The sequence below is a fragment of the Dromiciops gliroides genome, chromosome 2, assembly GCF_019393635.1.
Source record: "Dromiciops gliroides isolate mDroGli1 chromosome 2, mDroGli1.pri, whole genome shotgun sequence".
Taxonomy (NCBI): Eukaryota; Metazoa; Chordata; class Mammalia; order Microbiotheria; family Microbiotheriidae; genus Dromiciops; species Dromiciops gliroides.
This window is the reverse complement of record NC_057862.1, coordinates 365,527,834-365,545,270: the sequence shown is the minus strand read 5'-3', so window position 1 is coordinate 365,545,270 and position 17,437 is coordinate 365,527,834. Positions and strand designations below refer to the sequence as shown.

Here is a 17,437-nt window from a genome sequence, read left to right as displayed (position 1 = left end):
AGAAAACAACGAAAGTAGTTGTAATAAATTTCAATGTCCAAGTCTCAGTTTTTAGCCTGAATATATCTTCTACTTCCTACTTTGCCAACTATTGAATAATTTCAAGCCTATAATGCCACAGGAGAATGGCATTGTGCAGTGGATGAAGTTGGCCTATGAGTCAGGAAGACTTGGGCTCAAGTGTTGCCCCTAACAGATAACTGACTATGTGACCCTGAACAAATCATTTACTCTCTTAAAGCACCAACCATTATTTAAGACTATACATTGCAGAAAAGTTGCCAAACTATGTTGGTAGAATTTCCTCACTTAAGAGTTCCTTACATGAATGAAATTACAGGTATAAATCAGAATGGTTAGCTGGGAGATGGATCCCATCCATAACTCTGCACTAAGGATAGCGTTATGAGTCTCAATTGCTTTGTTCATTGGGTAATTACTATTCATCTGAAGGGTGGAGGCCAGCATTCCATATTCTTTTCCCCCTCAAGTTTTGTATCTGTCAAAAACTCAGTTAAAAATACTTACTCTAGTTAAATGTTATTAATTTAGAGGAGCTACTTAAAGTTAAATATTAATTCTGAATTTTCCAGTGATGATCTGTATTTTAAAATTCCATGGAAAAATATAGCTCCCTCCTGATTTTGGACTTAGTCTTCTTTTCTAATAAAATAGGATGACACTGTTAAATTCAGTTTGGTTTGGCAGACTTGGCACAACATCATTAAGGACAAGAGAGATCAAGATATTAAATTTCACTTGAACTTGGTTACTTCAATGGAAGTACTTTTATGCAAAACAATAAAAGTAGGTTTTAAAGGGTATAAAGAATGTACTGCTGAGACTAGAGTGCTGCCTTTTTCTGAGGCTTAACTAGAATGTACTGGTTTGGTTTTAAATGTTTCAGTGAATTAATGAGTTAGTGTGTTAATACTGAAGTCAGACTATACAATACCGAGATTTCCAATGAAAAGATTTATGCCACTGTCAAGCACTGCTCAAAAAGAAAGAACAGAAAGGCCTGAAGAGGGAGGGAAAGACATGGTAAATATACCTATACATATATTAAAACTCCTACAGTAGACTAAAACAGAATTCATACTAAAGATCATATTGGGAATTATGTCCAGAATAAAATGTATTTCTTCAATAAAAACTTGCCATCAAAAATTTCTAAGCCCTCAAATCAAATTACTTCATTAAGTTAAAAATTAAAAATCAAAGAACAAGGATATACAAATTCCCTGTTCTATATGTGGTTTTGATTTTTTTTTTAAGTGAGGCAATTGGGGTTAAGTGACTTGCCCAGGGTCACACAGCTAGTAAGTGTCAAGTGTCTGAGGCCGGATTTGAACTCAGGCCCTCCTGATTCCAGGGCCAGTGCTCTATCCACTGCACCACCTAGCTGCCCCTTGGTTTTGATTTTTAAATTCCATTTGCTTTAATTTTATTTTAAAGGGTTTATTTTTTCCCAAGTCTGGGTGATGATTAAACTGAAAAGGACAACTAAGCCTAAACAAATTTCATTACCCTTTCCCTTCTCTTGTATAAAATACTTTCCCTTCCATAATTCCAATAATTCCATAATTCACAAAAAGGACCAAGTGTGGATAGATAGCTGTGGAAACCTTATACCCATAAATGAAATGATAAAAATAGCACCTCAAAGCACATCTCTAATTAATGATGGGTCATCTTTATATAAGATGGTTAATGAAGAAAGTCTTTCTTTAGATTTCACACTAAATATATATATATATATATATATATGTCTTCTTTTGGATTAATTCCTCTATATGTACGTGAGGATACTTAAAACATTATTTGAGGGGCAACTAGATGGCGCATTGGATAGAGCACCAGCCCTGGATTCAGGAGTACCTGAGTTCAAATCTGACCTCAGACACTTAATAGCTAGCTGTTTGACCCTGGGCAAGTCGCTTAACCCCAATCGCCTCACTAAAAAAACAAACAAAAAAACACATTATTTGAATATATTTATAACAAGGAACTCACTATATCTCAAGACAACCCGTTCCATTTTTAATCATGCACAAGACAAGAAGATGTTAGTTCTAGACAGACAACTGGAAATTTGTTTTGTGATATAAATGGACCTCATTGAATCCTTTCAAAAACCATAAGTTTCCTATAGGTATTTTTCAGAATTATAACTTTTATAAACTACATTAAATAGATGGGAAGGATGATAAAATTTTCCCTTGTATTCTCTTTTCTTTCACTTAAATCCTAAAGGAAAAGATCATAATAATAATTGCTAAAATTTATATAGCCGTTAAAGGTTTACAAAGTGCTTTACATATAGCATCTTATTTAATCTCCACAACAATTATATGACGTAGATGCTATTATTACCTCCTTTTTACAGATGAGGAAACAGACTGAGAGACATTAAGCAATTTACCCAAATCACATTGTTAGTGTGTCTGAACAAAAATTTGAATTCAAGTCTTTCTGACTTCAATTCCAGCATTTTATCCATTACACCACCTAAGCAAAAGAGTACATAAGTGGTGATAGTAGCTACCTTTGGGCACACAAAGTTCAGAGAGAAGGTGCAGCATTGAACAGAGTGATTGTGAGAACAAACAAGAATGATCAGGTTTATGAAGATTAAGAGAAAGGATGTCTGGCAGTGGGAAGGTAAAAAGGAAGAGATGAGGGGACCAAAGTCCCAAGATATAGAAATTAGGATGACGTAACAGTAGTAATTTCTCCATCATCTTAAGGTTTATAAACCATTTTTCCTAAAAACAAACCTATAAGGTTTTTAACTATAATTAATTTTACAAATAAGAAAAACTGAGGTTCAGGGGAGTTAAATGATTTGCCCAGAACTACAAGATGATTAAGTGTTAAATGTTGGTGAGTAGTTTCAAACACTGGTCTTTTGATTCTAAGACTCCAAATCTTTCCATTAAACTATACTGCCTCACAGAGAGAAAAATGTCCTTTGGCTACCTGACTGGGTTAGTGGTTTCCATGTGACCATCTGTTATGCAAAGGCTATATAGGGGCTAGGGAGGTTATGTATAAATCTGGGGACTACTTGTATAAGACAAGAAATAGAAGTCCTATAATCTTTTAATCAGCAGCTATACCTGGTGCAGTAGATATAGTGTCAGGCCTGGAGTCAGGAAGACTCTTCCGGAATTCAAATCTAGCTTCAGATACTTACTAGCTATGTGACCCTGGATGGATCACTTAACCCTGTTTGCCTTAATTTCCTCATCTGTAAAATGATGTGGAGAAGGAAATGGCAAACTACTCCAGTATCTTTGCCAAGAAAACCCCAAATCAGGTCACAGAGAGTTGGACATGACTGAAAAAGACTGAAAAACAACAAAGTATATATTAATCAGAAGGGAGGGATTAAGTTGATCAGTATAAATAGTCTGAAGTAAAATACTGGTTGGTCTCTCTTTTTAGGGTTAATCCATTATCACTCATTTGGAAAAATGAGAGATTTATTTTTCTTGAAACCTTTTCCTTTACTGTGGGGTATTTAAAAAGTTCTATAACCTTTTAATTTTCTCCCAAATTCAATCACAAAATCTGAGAAACTTTTTCCAAAAATTACCTTTTCTTTTCCTTTGTGTAAGGCAGGAAAAATTCATAGTCTGTTCTTCCCAAGATAATAATGTTATATATTATTGTGGACTTTTAAGATTTCTATCTTGATAATGTCTCTGATGTTTGTTATGCTTAACCCATTTCTTTCCCTGTAATTATCAGCAAGAAAAAGCCTTAGAAAACCATAAACAGGCTTTTGTACTTGCTTAGAGACAGAAGAGGAAAGAATTAGAATTAGGTTAAAAATTCCCAATTTCTATGCTAAAAATGTGACTAAAATGTCTGCATCCTTTACTAAAGATCTCACTGCCATGCATAAGATAGAGAAGTCACATGTACACCAAAATATTTATACCAGCACATTTTATAGTATCAGAGAACTGGAATCAAATAGGAAACTTGTTGATTGGGGAATGGCCAAAGAAATTGTGGTAAAGGAATGCAACAGTAGTTTGCTGGAATATTGCAAAATATATCAGACTGTGGAAATTTATTTTGATTTGGGGACCCTACCTTTGGGCTGAGATTGGAAAGCCTTAGGCCCTCAGGGTCTCTTCTGTGTGGGAGGGGCTGGTGCCCCTCCCCCTCTGCTTCAGCTGAGCCCAAAAGCCCCGTGGGCTATACAAGACGCCAGGTCAGACAGCAGGGGGGGAAAAAAAGCCCCCAGCTCCCTCCGACCTAAACGACCTAAACGGAGCTATCTGAAAGACCCCCTCCCCCCACCAGCCGCAGCCCTGGCTGGTGGATTAGCTTGGTCTGTGGGGGCGCAGGAAGCCCCGAGATTTGAGTGGAGAGAAGAAAAGGTATATCTAGATCTGGGAGTTAGACTCAGAGGAGGAGACGAGGATCGGAGGGACAAGAGGAGGCTGAGAAGAGGTCAAGGGAAGGCTGACGAGATTAGAAAGACTGGCAGAGGAAGACGAGAGAGAGGGGGCTACAAGGACGCAGGAGAAGATGAGAAGAACTAGAAACAGAGAAAAGAGAGGCCGAAGGGCAGATGGACAGAGCAGACAGACAGACTGACTAGGAGGCAGCAGAGAGCACAGAAGTGGTAAGCACAAGGTACAGGTTGGAGAAAGTGAAGATTAAGAGGAGTTAGAAGAAAGTAGCTGAGCAGGGAAAGTGTAACGTGTCCTGAGGCCAGAGGTGGCTAAGGCCCTCATTGTATTAAAAAAAAGGTTGAGACACAGTGGAAAGAGACACACTGCAATGCAGTCAGGTTGTATATTTTATTTTCCTGTATTCATAATTTTAAATAGTATCTCATAAATAAACTCTGCTTTGATTATTTAGTTAAGAGGCTTCTTAATATTTTGCTTATCAATTTGGGAGTGGAGCAGTGTGGTGGAACTTTATAAATGGCCCACATTAAATTAACAGCAGTCAGATAGCCAGCTAGTCAACAGTCACAAGCCCCAGATTAGTACCCCAGCAGATTAGCTCCCCAAAATTAAACTAGTCATCAAAAATATTTTCACATTTGAATGGCGACCGTGGCAGGACTTACGGCCCAGTTATAATTTTTCTAAACCTATAATTTTTCATATATATTATATTTTTATCAGTCCAATTATATATATTTTTTCCAGGCTAGTTATAGTTAATAATTAATTTTTTTTACAAGTCTTGGTTCCTATGTTGGCTAGTACTGAGCTCTTTTCTTCACTTCTTTTTCAAATAAAATATGACTCTCTGGGTAGGGAAAAAGGAAGGGATATATTTGGAAATGAAGTTGACATGAAAATAAATGATGTAAATATTTTTAAAAATGTCTAATCGACCTTGGCATGGTTTCAGAATTCTCATCCATTCTTTTTACCCTCATTTAGATGCCCTCTGGCTTGACAATGTCCTTCCTAAAACGTGACACCCCAAACTGAATGCAATATCCCAGATATACTCTGATAAAAGTAGAGTATGATAGTAATATCACTTCACATGATCTGTTCACAAATTCTGTCTACTTGAGCTATTTTGTTATGGGTTACCTCTAATTTCATGGTTCTAAAATTTCTAAGTGCTGACCTCCATATTATCCAACTTGTTATTGATCAGTCCTAAATAAAATTGTAATGTGAGGTGGGTGGAGATCCTGCTGGCCACTCCTATAGCTCTTCTAAGCGTTCCTAGGAATATTTCATTTGGGGTTTATTTTCCTTTCCAGGGTCTAGGCAATGTTATTTTGAATGTTCACATTGAGAAATTTAAATAAATTTTAAATAGAATTAGTATTAAATAAATTTTAAATAGAATTAGTATTTCTATTTAGTTTGGTTTAATGTCTTAGAGCCAAAATAGTTTTACTTCCAATTTTATAATATAAAATGGATGAAAGAATTAAATCAGCACAATTCTATTCCGTATTTTTTTTTTTTCAGGAAGACATCTACAACATGTATAGGTTTAAGTGTTGAATGGGCACTGAATAGGAGAGCAAATAGGATTAAGTGGGAGCAACTTCAGAAATTCTGAAAGACTGCAAGGACATGATGGCTCACAGTGGGACAGGGAGGAGCACTGCAGTGAAAAGCAATAGTATGCCAGCCTCCTCAAATTCATAACTGGTAAATTCAGTTGCAAATTCTCAAAAATTATGGTGTCTGCAACAATAAAAAAATACACATTCAAATTCACATATGTTTATTTATTCATCTTCAACTAAAGCTGTGGATCACATCACCTTCCCAAATCTGAACTGCCCCTATTCTAGAATATATGCTGCCCCCCCCCCCCGCCTTTTAAATTCTTGAACCCAGGGCTCACATTTTATCTTTTTCTTTATTATATGTATATGTATATGTATATGTATATGTATATGTATATGTATATGTATGTGTATGTGTATGTGTATGTGTATATATATATGTACATATGTGTGTGTATATATGTATATAAATATATACACATTTTATTTGCCCCCAATTGCATGTCAGACTTTTTTTAGCATTTTTTTATGTTTTGAGTTCCAAATTCTCTCCATCCTTCCCTCCCTCTCTCCTTTCCCTCCCCAATCCCTGAGACAGTAAGCAATCAGATATAGGTTGGTATCATCTTTTATGTCTAAATTATGTAACCATTTTAACCTTATCTTGGCATATGGTGTGAAATGTTGGTCTATACCTAGTTTCTGCCATACTGCTTCTAGTTTTCCCAGAAGTTTTTGTTCCAACATCTTGGATCTTTAGCTTTATCAAATACTAGATTGCTATGGTCATTTATTATAATGTAATGTGTACCTAATCTATTCCACTGATCCATCACTCTTATTTCTTAGCCAGCACCAGATTATTTTGATAATTACTGCTTTATTAATAAAGTTTATGGGGCAGCTAGGTGGCACAGTGGATAAAGCACTAGCCCTGGATTCAGGAGGACTTGAGTTCAAATTTGGCCTCAGACACTTGACACTTACTAGCTGTGTGACCCTAGGCAAGTCACTTAACCCTCATTGCCCCACAAAACAAAAAACAAAACAAAACAATATATAGTTTGAGATCTGGTATGGCCCAGGAGATTTTTATATCTACTGCAAACCATTATATACATTCAGTTCAATAGGGAATCTACTATCAAAAGTTGTGAGGAATTATTTTCTAAATCAATTCACAAATATTAACATTTTACTTCTCAGAATTCTTAGATTGTGTGGTTTTGGTAGCTGCTTGTCATTACAAATTAGATAATAGTAATTGCATTATTTTGGGAGGGATTTTTATTAAAAGGTCACAGTAGAATGACATTAATGCCCCCCTTTTCAGATATTCTCCTCTCTTGGGTTTTCATGGTAATGTCCTCTTTGATTTTCTTCCTACCTGTCTGATTGTTCCTTCTGTTTTACTTTTGCTAGATCACCATCCATATCCTGTCTTTTAACTATGGATATTCTATGTCAATGCTATGTCTTAGGTACTTCTCTTCTCTCTCTTTGAGCAACCTCATTTATGATTTAAAGTATCAATTATAACAAGAAGAATCTCAGTTCTAGCCCTTATCTCTTATACCCCATCATAAATTTCCTATTAAACATTTCCAAATGCATGTCCCATAGACATTTCAAACTCTCCCAACAGAGCTCATTATCTTTTCTCCAAAGCTCATCTCTCTTCCAAACTTCCCTTATCTATTGAAAGTGCTACCATTCTTCCAGTCATCCATGTTCACAACCTTGTCCTTGACTTATCACTCTCTTACCCCACATATCTAATTAATTGCCAAGTCATGTTGATCCCATTTTCAGATCTCTCACCTCAGTCTTCTTTTCTCCATTTACATGGCTACTACCCCTAGTTCAGGCCCTCATCACCTAATTCCTAGAATATTGCATTAGCTTCTTGTCTGGTCTCTCTCCACTTCAATCCATTCTCTGCACAGCTCTTAAAGTGATGTTCCTAAATCACAAATCTGTCCATGTCATTCCTCTGTCCAATAAACTTTAGTGACTCCCTATTATTTCTATAATAAAATACAAACTCTTCTGATGGCTTTTAAAGCCCCTTACAATCTGGTTCTAACCTATCATTCCAGGCTTACTATCTCTTGCTGCTTGCTCTTCATGTACTTTATGGCCTGGCTAAACTCTTCTTCTTGGTGTTCCTCACATATGACATTCCATCTCGCATCTCTGTACCACTGTACAGGCTGTAATGCCTTCTTTCTTCACCTCTTCCCTCTAATATTACTTCCTACAAAGTTCAGAACAAACACACCTCCCATACAAAGCTTTACTGATCCCCCAGCTGCCTAGTATCTACCCTCAAAAATAACTGCCATTTGTTTTGTATACATTATACTTATATATATTGTGAAGAAATGAGGGTTGGGCTCCTCTCAACCCAGACCTGTTTAAAAGGTCTGCCTCCCCAGCAAACAAAACCACATGATTCAGAGAAACCCTAGGCTGGCCACAATTAGATCTGCTCCTGAGCTGTGTCCATGTGGGGGAGGAGTTGAAGAGTTGTGCCTGTATTGCCTCCACCATTGGCTAAGGAATACTACATTCTGATTAGCTAGTTTTTGGTGCATGGATTGTAATCCTTGAGTAATTGGGGAAGAAGGGGAGGGGCCAGTCACTTTAAGAGATAAAAAGGCCTTCGAGCCTCCATTTTGTTGTTCATTCCGCTAGGGGGTGGCCTGTTCTTGCGAGAATGACAATAAATGAGCCTTTGAAACATCACCAATGCTGAGTTCCAGAAGTTATTGGAGTTCTATTTCTCACATATATGTACCTGTTGTTCCCAAGAATGTAAGCTACTAGAGGGCATACACTTTCATTTTATTTGTTTGTTTTTTAGTGAGGCAACTGGGGTTAAGTGACTTGCCCAGGGTCACACAGCTAGTTAAGTATTAAGTGACTGAGGCCGGATTTGAACTCAGGTACTCCTGACTCCAGGGCCGGTGCTCTATCCACTGCGCCATCTAGCTGTCCCACATTTTCATTTTAATCTTCACATTCTGCTTGTTTGACTGCATAGTTTGCACTTCTTTTCATTGATATAATTCTGGATAACAAATTAAATTTGCTTTGCTTTTTCTTCAAATACCACTAAATCCTTAGAGCAAGAGCAAAGTGGGCACAAGTACCTGATTCATCTCTGATTATGGATGCCTCTTCCTAATATAATAACATCCACTTAAATTCAGCAGACTGGTAAAAATTTCTAAGCAAACAATTAAAACGACAATTAAGCCAATAGCAGTAATTTTCTCATAAGCCTCATTTAGTACACCAATATTTCTGTGACTTAAATACAACTGCATTTTTGGTCAACCTTTGTATTATTTGTACACAATTTACTATGATGAAACTATTGTGACTGGGGCCCAGGATAAGAGAAAGTTTACTGATTGAATCCAGCTTAAAAATGTTTGGACAGGATATGGAGACTGGTTACTTAAAACAATTGCATTCTTTCTTCATTAGCTGGCAGAACAGATCAAACTAGAACAAAAGGCATTGAAATAGAGTCTTTGATGTACTTTGTGAAGAGAGCCACCAAGATGATTAAAGGGTCAGAAAACAAAATTTACAAGGCTTGGCTAAGAGAAGTTTGATGATTTTTGCCTAGACAAAGCATACAGACGACTTTAATAAACTCTTCAATTATGATTATGGTGTTGATGTTTTCCCTGTTCACTAAAGATATTCCCATCAAAGAGTGAACACAGAAAGCAAGCTTAAGCTACAGTGTAGGGGAATAAAATATATTTAAGGAGTACTTGCTAAAAAACTATTAAACATTAAATAAATAAGGAATGCTATGAGACATTCTCTGAAGACCTTTTGTACCAGAAAGAACACATACAGAATGATACAGTAGAAAAAACAATAGACGTAGAGTCCAAAAACATGGATATAAATTCCAGCTTTGCCACTTATTACTTGAGTGGCCTTGAGAAAATAATTTTTCCTCACCAAGTGACACTCCAGATTACTTCATCATGCATATGCAATGGGTACCTATCCTTCTCCTCCATTTTATTTTTCAGCTCCCTTTATTATATTGCTATCTCCTAAAAGAATGTAAACACATAGTAAGCACTTATTTAAAGCTTACTGACTAATTCTTTAGGTCAGTTTCTTTTTATTTGCTCTATCTTATGATCCATCTTGTTAAGATGGTTTAAATGATTGAGAACAGACAACTGGCTACCAAACAATAAGCATTTATTAATACCTACTATACCTATGAATATATAATAATACCTACTATATTCAAGGCACTGGGAATACAAAGACAAAAATGAAACAATGCTTCTCTTCAAGGAGTTTCCATCCTTCTGGGGGACACTATATATACACACATATACACACACACACATATATCTATGTATGTATGTATATATATATATATATATATATGTATGTGTATGTAAAATATACATAAAATAAATCCATGGTAATTTTTTGGGGAAGGCACCAAGGTAACTTTGAGGGGTGGGTGGGATTAGAAAATGAACAAATGAGTGAAAAAGTGTTTATTAGGCACCTATGTGTCAGATATTCTGCTGCATGCTGGGGACACAAATACAAAAAGTGAGACAGTTTCTGCTTTCAAAGAGCTTATATATATATATATTTTTGGTGAGGCAATTGGGGTTAAGTGACTTGCCCAGTGTCACACAGCTAGTAAGTGTTAAGTGTCTGAGGCCAGATTTGAACTCAGGTACTCCTGAATCCAGGGCCGGTGCTTTTATCCACTGTGCCATCTAGCTGCCCCAAAGAGCTTACATTTGAAGTAGGCATTATAAGACAATACATATAGGAAAGGGGTGGCTTCATGTTAGTCTGAAAAATAAAAGGGATGGTAAATAGAGTCAGAAGGCAGTTAACTGTCACATACTTTCCAATGGTAGTATTGATTCTATTACTGGAAAAGCCTTTATGTAGGAGGTAGCATTTGAGTTAAGCTCTGACAGAAACTAGGGTTTCTAAAAGGCACACGTGAGGAGGAGGTAGGGTTTTTTTTCCATTTCTAATTTAATTTTGTTTTACTTTCAGACCAAAGTCTCTCCCTCTTCCCTTTCCACTCTACCCATTGAGAAAGCAAGATAAATAAAATCCATTACAAAAATGTATAGACATGCAAAACAAATTTCTTTATTAGTCCTGTTCCAAGAAAAAAAAAAAAGGCAAGAAAAAGGAAGAAACAGAATGACATGGGTATTGGGACTATTAAAGTTTGAAGTGGCCAACTAGCTATCAGGATGGGCACACTTAAGAAGTAGGAGGAGATTAAATTCTATAGCAAGTGTAACGATTGGAATGATGCCACCTGCTGGAGACTTACTGTAGAAAAGCTCCGCCATGAAAGGAAGGTCTTTGAGGGCAAGACCATGTGTCTTTTCTTTGGTGTCAGGTTGCTGGTGGGAGGAGGAAGGGGGAGCCTGGCGCTCTGACTCGCTCTTTTTCCTGAGGACTCCAGTGGAGAAGGGAGCTAGAAATGCACTCTCCCTTTAATAGATAGATGAATGTAGGCCTTTCTTTCTCTCTTTACCAAATTCTTATTCTCCTTAATAAATGCTTAAAAGCCTAACTCTTGCTAAAGCTTATAATTTATTGGCGACCACTTATTAGATATTTTAGACAGTTTAGCTAGAATTTTAGCCTTAACACAAGAAAGTCAGTTAGGCATGGCTACTATCTGTGTTAGGAGACAGAGATAACTCCAGAGGTCAGTACTATCACTCCAAAAGAAAATCCCTCTGACTCTCAGGAAGCTTGGGCAAATCCCTTAGGGGCTGTGATAGGATGATGAGCCATCAAAGGAGACTGAGAAGGAATGATTATACAGGTAGGGGATGAACCAGGAAAGAGTAGTATCATGAAGACCTCCTTTGAGATAGAAAAGAATATCCGGGAGGAGAGAGTGGCCAGCAGTGTCAAATGCAGCAGAGAGGCAAAGACGAATTAGAACTGAGAAAAGACAATCAGATTTGGCAATTCAGAGATCACTGGTAACTTTGGAGAGAGTAATTTCAGTTGAGTGATGAGGTCAAAAGCTAAATTGTAAAGGGTTGAGGAGTAAGGAAAGAAGTCAATCAATAAGCATTTGTTAAGCACCTACAATGGATCAGGAACTGTGCTAAGAACTAGGGATAAAAAAAAAAGAGGCAAAAGGCAGCCCCTGCCTTCAAGGAACTCATTATCTAATGGGGGAGACAACAAGTAAACACATGTACAAACAAGCTACAAACATATATATATGAAAAATAGGAAATAGTAAAAAGAAGTAATACCTTGGCATTAAGAAGGGTTGGGAAAGGCTTCCTTGTAGAAGAAGGGATTTTAGTTGGGACTTGAAGGAAGCCAGTGAAACCAGGAGGCAGAGATGAGAAGGGAGAGCATTCCAGGCATGGCCACCCCAAGAAAATGCCTGGTGCTGAGAGATGGATTGTCTTGTTTCAGTAATATCATGTCACTGAATCAAAGAGTTATTTGGTAGAAAGTAAGGTGTAAGAAGACTGGAAAAGAGTAGGGTGGATTATGAAGGGCTTCTAAATTATTTTTTATTATTTAGTCTTTTAAACATTCTTTTCTTTTTAAAATTTGAGTTCCAAATTCTCTCTTTTCCATCAGTAACCCACCCACTGAGAGGACAAACAATTTGATATCAATTATACATATGAAATCATGCAAAACATATTTCCCTATTAGGCATATTGCGAGAAGAAAAAGCAAAAAAAAAGTGAGAAAATTATACTTCAATTTGTTCATTAGTTTTTTTCTCTCCAGGTGGATAGCATTTTTTCATCATGAATCTTCTGCAAAATGTCTTGGATCATTTTATTGCTCAGAGTAGTCAAGTTATCAAGTAGTCAAGTCACAGTTGATTGATCATTCATTACTACAATGTTGTTATGGTGTACAATGATTTACCGGTTCTCCTCACTTCACTGTGCTTCAGTTCATATAGGTCTTGCCATGTTTTTCTGAAACCATGCCCCTCATCATTTCTTATAGCATAAGAGTACTTCATCACAATCATATACCACGATTTACTCAGCCATTTCCCAATTGATGAGCATCCCCTCAATTTCCAATTCTTTGCCACCACAAAAAGAGCTGCTAAATTATTTGCACGTTTAAGTCCCTTACCTTTTTTTAAAAATCTCTTTGTGACCAGCCCTGGATTCATGAGGACCTGAGTTCAAATTTGACCTCAGATACTTGGCACTTACTAGCTGTGTGATCCTGGGCAAGTCGCTTAACCCTCATTGCCCCACCAAAAAAAAAATCTCTTTGTGATACAGTCCTAGTAGTGGTACTGCTGGAACAAAGAGTATGCACAGTTTTATAGCCCTTTGGGCATAGTTCCAAATTGTTCTGCAGAATGGTTAGATAGGTTTATCTCCACCAAGAGTTCATTAACATACCTAATTTTCCCCTCATTCCCTTCAGCATTTGCCCTGATAGGTGTGAGTTGACACCTCAGAGTTGTTTTAATTTGTATTTCTCTAATCAATAGTAATTTGAAGTATTTTTTTCATATGACTATAGACAAATCTGACTTCTTCCAGGCTATACATCCAGAAGTTTAGGGATGCTCTCTCTCTCCTTCCTCATCTTCTAGGCCTGGTCTTTTTCCTTCTTGGTGGGAGTCCTCTCATTCTGCTGGGCAGTCATGATCTTCTGGAAGGCATCCATGGCCTCATTGTCTGCTACGTGTACCCACTGCCTTACCTCCTGACAATTCACTTCTTCTTTGGCCAACCTTAGGAAATCATGCTTCTTGGTTCAGTTGTGGGCACTGAGTGATTTCAATTCAGTTTGTTGCTTCTGCAGCTCAGTAAGGACCTCATCCTCCAAGTTCTCAGTAGGTCTGTCTTCAGACACCAGGAGGCCTTGGGCTATGAGCTCCTCCTTTATTCATCCCTCCAGAGACTTGGTATGGGGGGACACTGAATGGCTTGTTCTGATTTCATGGGGAAGTACTGGCACCATCAGCTCCAGACTCCTTGTCAGACACATCTGGGATAGGGGAATCTTCTGTGGGGGAGATGATATTTTCCTCCACCAAAGCCTGTAGGAGTCACTGAGTCAGTGGGCCAAAGGGATACCCATCTTGAGGCTGCTCATGCTGGGCCTCTGGTTTCTTAAGTAATACATACACATCTTTAGTGTCCAGTTCAGTCAATGGTCCATAATGCCTTTCTCCTTGTCAGCTACAGCTGCTGCCTGGGCCTCATCCTTCTGTTCTTCTAGTATGTCCTTCTGGGTGCAGCACTGGGAAAACTGCCTGTTTATATCCTGTGACCATCTATCAATTGGAGAAGGGCTTTTATTTTTTTACATTTGACTCAATTATATATCTAATATATATTTGAGAAATGAGGCTTTTATGAGAGAAACTTGCTGTAATTTTTTTTATATTACTTCATCATCTATGGCCTAGTTTATTAAACTATGGGTCACAATCTCATATGAGGTTGCATAACTGAATGTGGGGGTCACAAAAAATTTGGCAACAGTATATATACCTATATGTCCAGAGTCACGTAAAAATTTCCTAGGCAAAAATGGGTTGTTGTAAGTGGAAAAAGTTTAAGAAGTTCTGGTCTAGGGTACCTTTTAGCAAATGTAGTTTCCCTGATTATCCCTTTTAATTAGGTCTATTTTTGCTTTTGCTTTGTCTGAGATCATGATTGCTATCCTTGTCATTTTTACTTCAGCTAAAACATATTGGATTAAAAAAAAACCCCAAAACCAAAAAACAAACATATTGGATTTTGAGCCAGCCCTTTATTTTAATTCTGTGTGTTTCTTTCTGTTTCAAGTAATCTCTTGTAAACAACATATTGTTGGATTCTGGTTTCTAATCTATTCTATCTCCTATTTTATGGGTGAACTCATCCCATTCACATTCACAGTTAGATCCCTTACAATGTATGTTACTCTATCCCATTGTCATGTTTCTTTCTTTTTCTTTTCTTTCTTTCTTTTTTTTTTTTTTTGTGAGCAATGGGGGTTAAGTGACTTGCCCAGGGTCACACAGCTAGTATGTGTCAAGTGTCTGAGGCTGGATTTGAACTCAGATACTCCTGAATCAAGGGCCTGTGCTTTATCCACTGTGCCACCTAGCTGCCCCTATGTTTCTTTCTTATCTCTCTTTTTATCCTTTTCTTCCTCAACACTCTATTTTGCTTCTAACTACTGCCTCCCTTAATCTGTCTTCCCTTTTACCATCCTTTACCTTTCTCTTATCTTCTTCCCCTCCTATTTCCCTGTTGAGTAAGTTACATTTCTCTGTAGTACTGAGTGTATATATTCCATTCTCTTTGAAACAATTCTGATGAGTGAGATTGCAAGCATTACTTATTGCCACTATCTCTATTTCCCCTTCCACTATAAAAACTTTCCCTTGTGTGCCTCTTTTATGTGAGAAAAATTTCCCCATTCTACCTTTCCCTTCTTTTCCCAGTGTATCCTTCTTTCTCAATTTCCCACCCCCTTTTTAGAGATCATTCCAACATAATCAATTCACATCTAGGCCATTTGTTTATGGAAATTCCTTTTAAGTGCCCCAATAATGATAAAGTTCTTAGAAGTTACAAGTATAGGGGGCAGCTAGGTGGTGCAGTGGATAGAGCACCGGCCCTGGAGTCAGGAGTACCTGAGTTCAAATCCGGCCTCAGACACTTGATACTTAGTAGCTGTGTGACCCTGGGCAAGTCACTTAACCTCCCCCCCCCAAAAAAAAAAGAAAAAAAAAGAAGTTACAAGTATAATTTTCCCATGTAGGAATTTAAATAGTCTATTTTTACTGATTCTCTTATGATTTCTCACTCATGTTTACCTTTTTGTCCCTCTCTTTATTCTTGTGTTTAAATGTCAAATTATCAATTCAGTTCTGGTCTTTTCATTAGGAATGCTTGAAAGTCCTCTAGTTTATTAAATGCCCATTTCCTCACTGAAGGACTACACTCAGTTTTGCTGGATAGGTTTTTCTTTGTTGTAATCCTAGCTCCTTTGCCTTCCAGAATATCATACTCCTGACTAATGTAGAAATATGTTTAACATGATTATAATGTATAACCTATATCAGATTGCTTGATGGCCTTGGGAGGGGGGAGGAAAGGGAGGGTGGGAGAAAAATTGGGAACTCAAGAAAATATCTTTACATGTAATTGGAAAAAAATTTTAAATTAAATTAAATTTAAAAAAGAATATCATATTCCAAGCCCTCTACTCCTTTAATGTGGAAACCACTAAATCTTGTGTGATCCTAACTGAATTCATTCCTTCTGGCTGCTTGTAATAATTTCTCCTTGACCTGGGAGCTCTAAAATTTGGCTATAATATTTCCAGAAGTTTTCATTTTGAGATCTCTTTCAGGAGATGATTGGTGGATTCTTTCAATTTCTATTTTGCTCTCTGAATCTAATATATTGGGGCAGTTTTCCTGATGTTTAGGCTCCCCTTTTTTGATGATGGCTTTCTGGTAATCCAATAATTCTTAAATTATCTTTCCTTTATCTATTTTCCAGGTCAGCTTTTTCAATGAGATATTTCACATTTTCCCCATTTTTAATTCTTTTGACTTTGTTTTTATTATTTCTTGATACTTCCTGCAGTCATTAGCTTCTACTTTTCAATTCTAATTTTTAAGGAATAATTTTCTTCAGTGAGCTTTTGCACTTATTTTCCCATTTGGTTTATTCTGCTTTTCAAGGAGTTCTTCTCTTTAGTGAATTTTTGTGCCTCTTCTACTATTAGGCCAATTCTGTTTTTTCAAGGTATTTCTTTCTTTCAATTTTTTGTGTGATTCTTTTACCAAGCTGTTAATTCTCTTTTCATAATTTTCTTGTATCACCCTCATTTCTTTCACCAATTTTTCCTTTATCACTCATCACTTTTTTTTAAAAAAACTTCCAGGAATTCTTGTTGGGCTTGTGTCCAATTGGCATTTTTCTTTGAGGCTTTGGTTGTGTTTTCATGTTATTGTCTTCTTTTGATTTTGTGTCTTTTTTCCCCCCTGCCATTGTAGTAGCTTTTGATGGTCAAATTCTCTTTTTATTGTTTTCTCATTTTTCTAACCTATTTCTTCACTTTTAGTTTTATATTAAAGTTGGGCTCTGCACACTTGGGGATCACTTTGGGGCTAGAGGATAGATTGAAGTGGGGTGAGACTTGAGGGCAACACATTCACTAGCAGACTATTGTAATAGTGCAAGCCTGAGTGGATAAAGGGCTGTACCAGGATGGTAGCAAAATCAGAAGAAAGAAGGGGGTGTATTTGAGAGATGTTGCAAAGGTGAAACTGACAAGTCTTAGAAACAGATTGGATATGGGGGGTGTGTGTGAGAAACATAGTGAGGTATCAAAGCTGACACCAAGGTTGCAAGC

General features: G+C 37.1%; 1 protein-coding gene and 1 pseudogene across 3 annotated transcripts in view; both read right to left on the bottom strand.

The window, feature by feature from the left end:
* Positions 1-17,437, bottom strand: part of ZHX3 (zinc fingers and homeoboxes 3) — a 229,786-nt gene that overhangs the window by 30,591 nt on the left and 181,758 nt on the right. The window lies entirely within an intron of this gene.
* Positions 13,487-17,437, bottom strand: part of LOC122738895 — a 76,680-nt pseudogene continuing 72,729 nt past the window's right edge.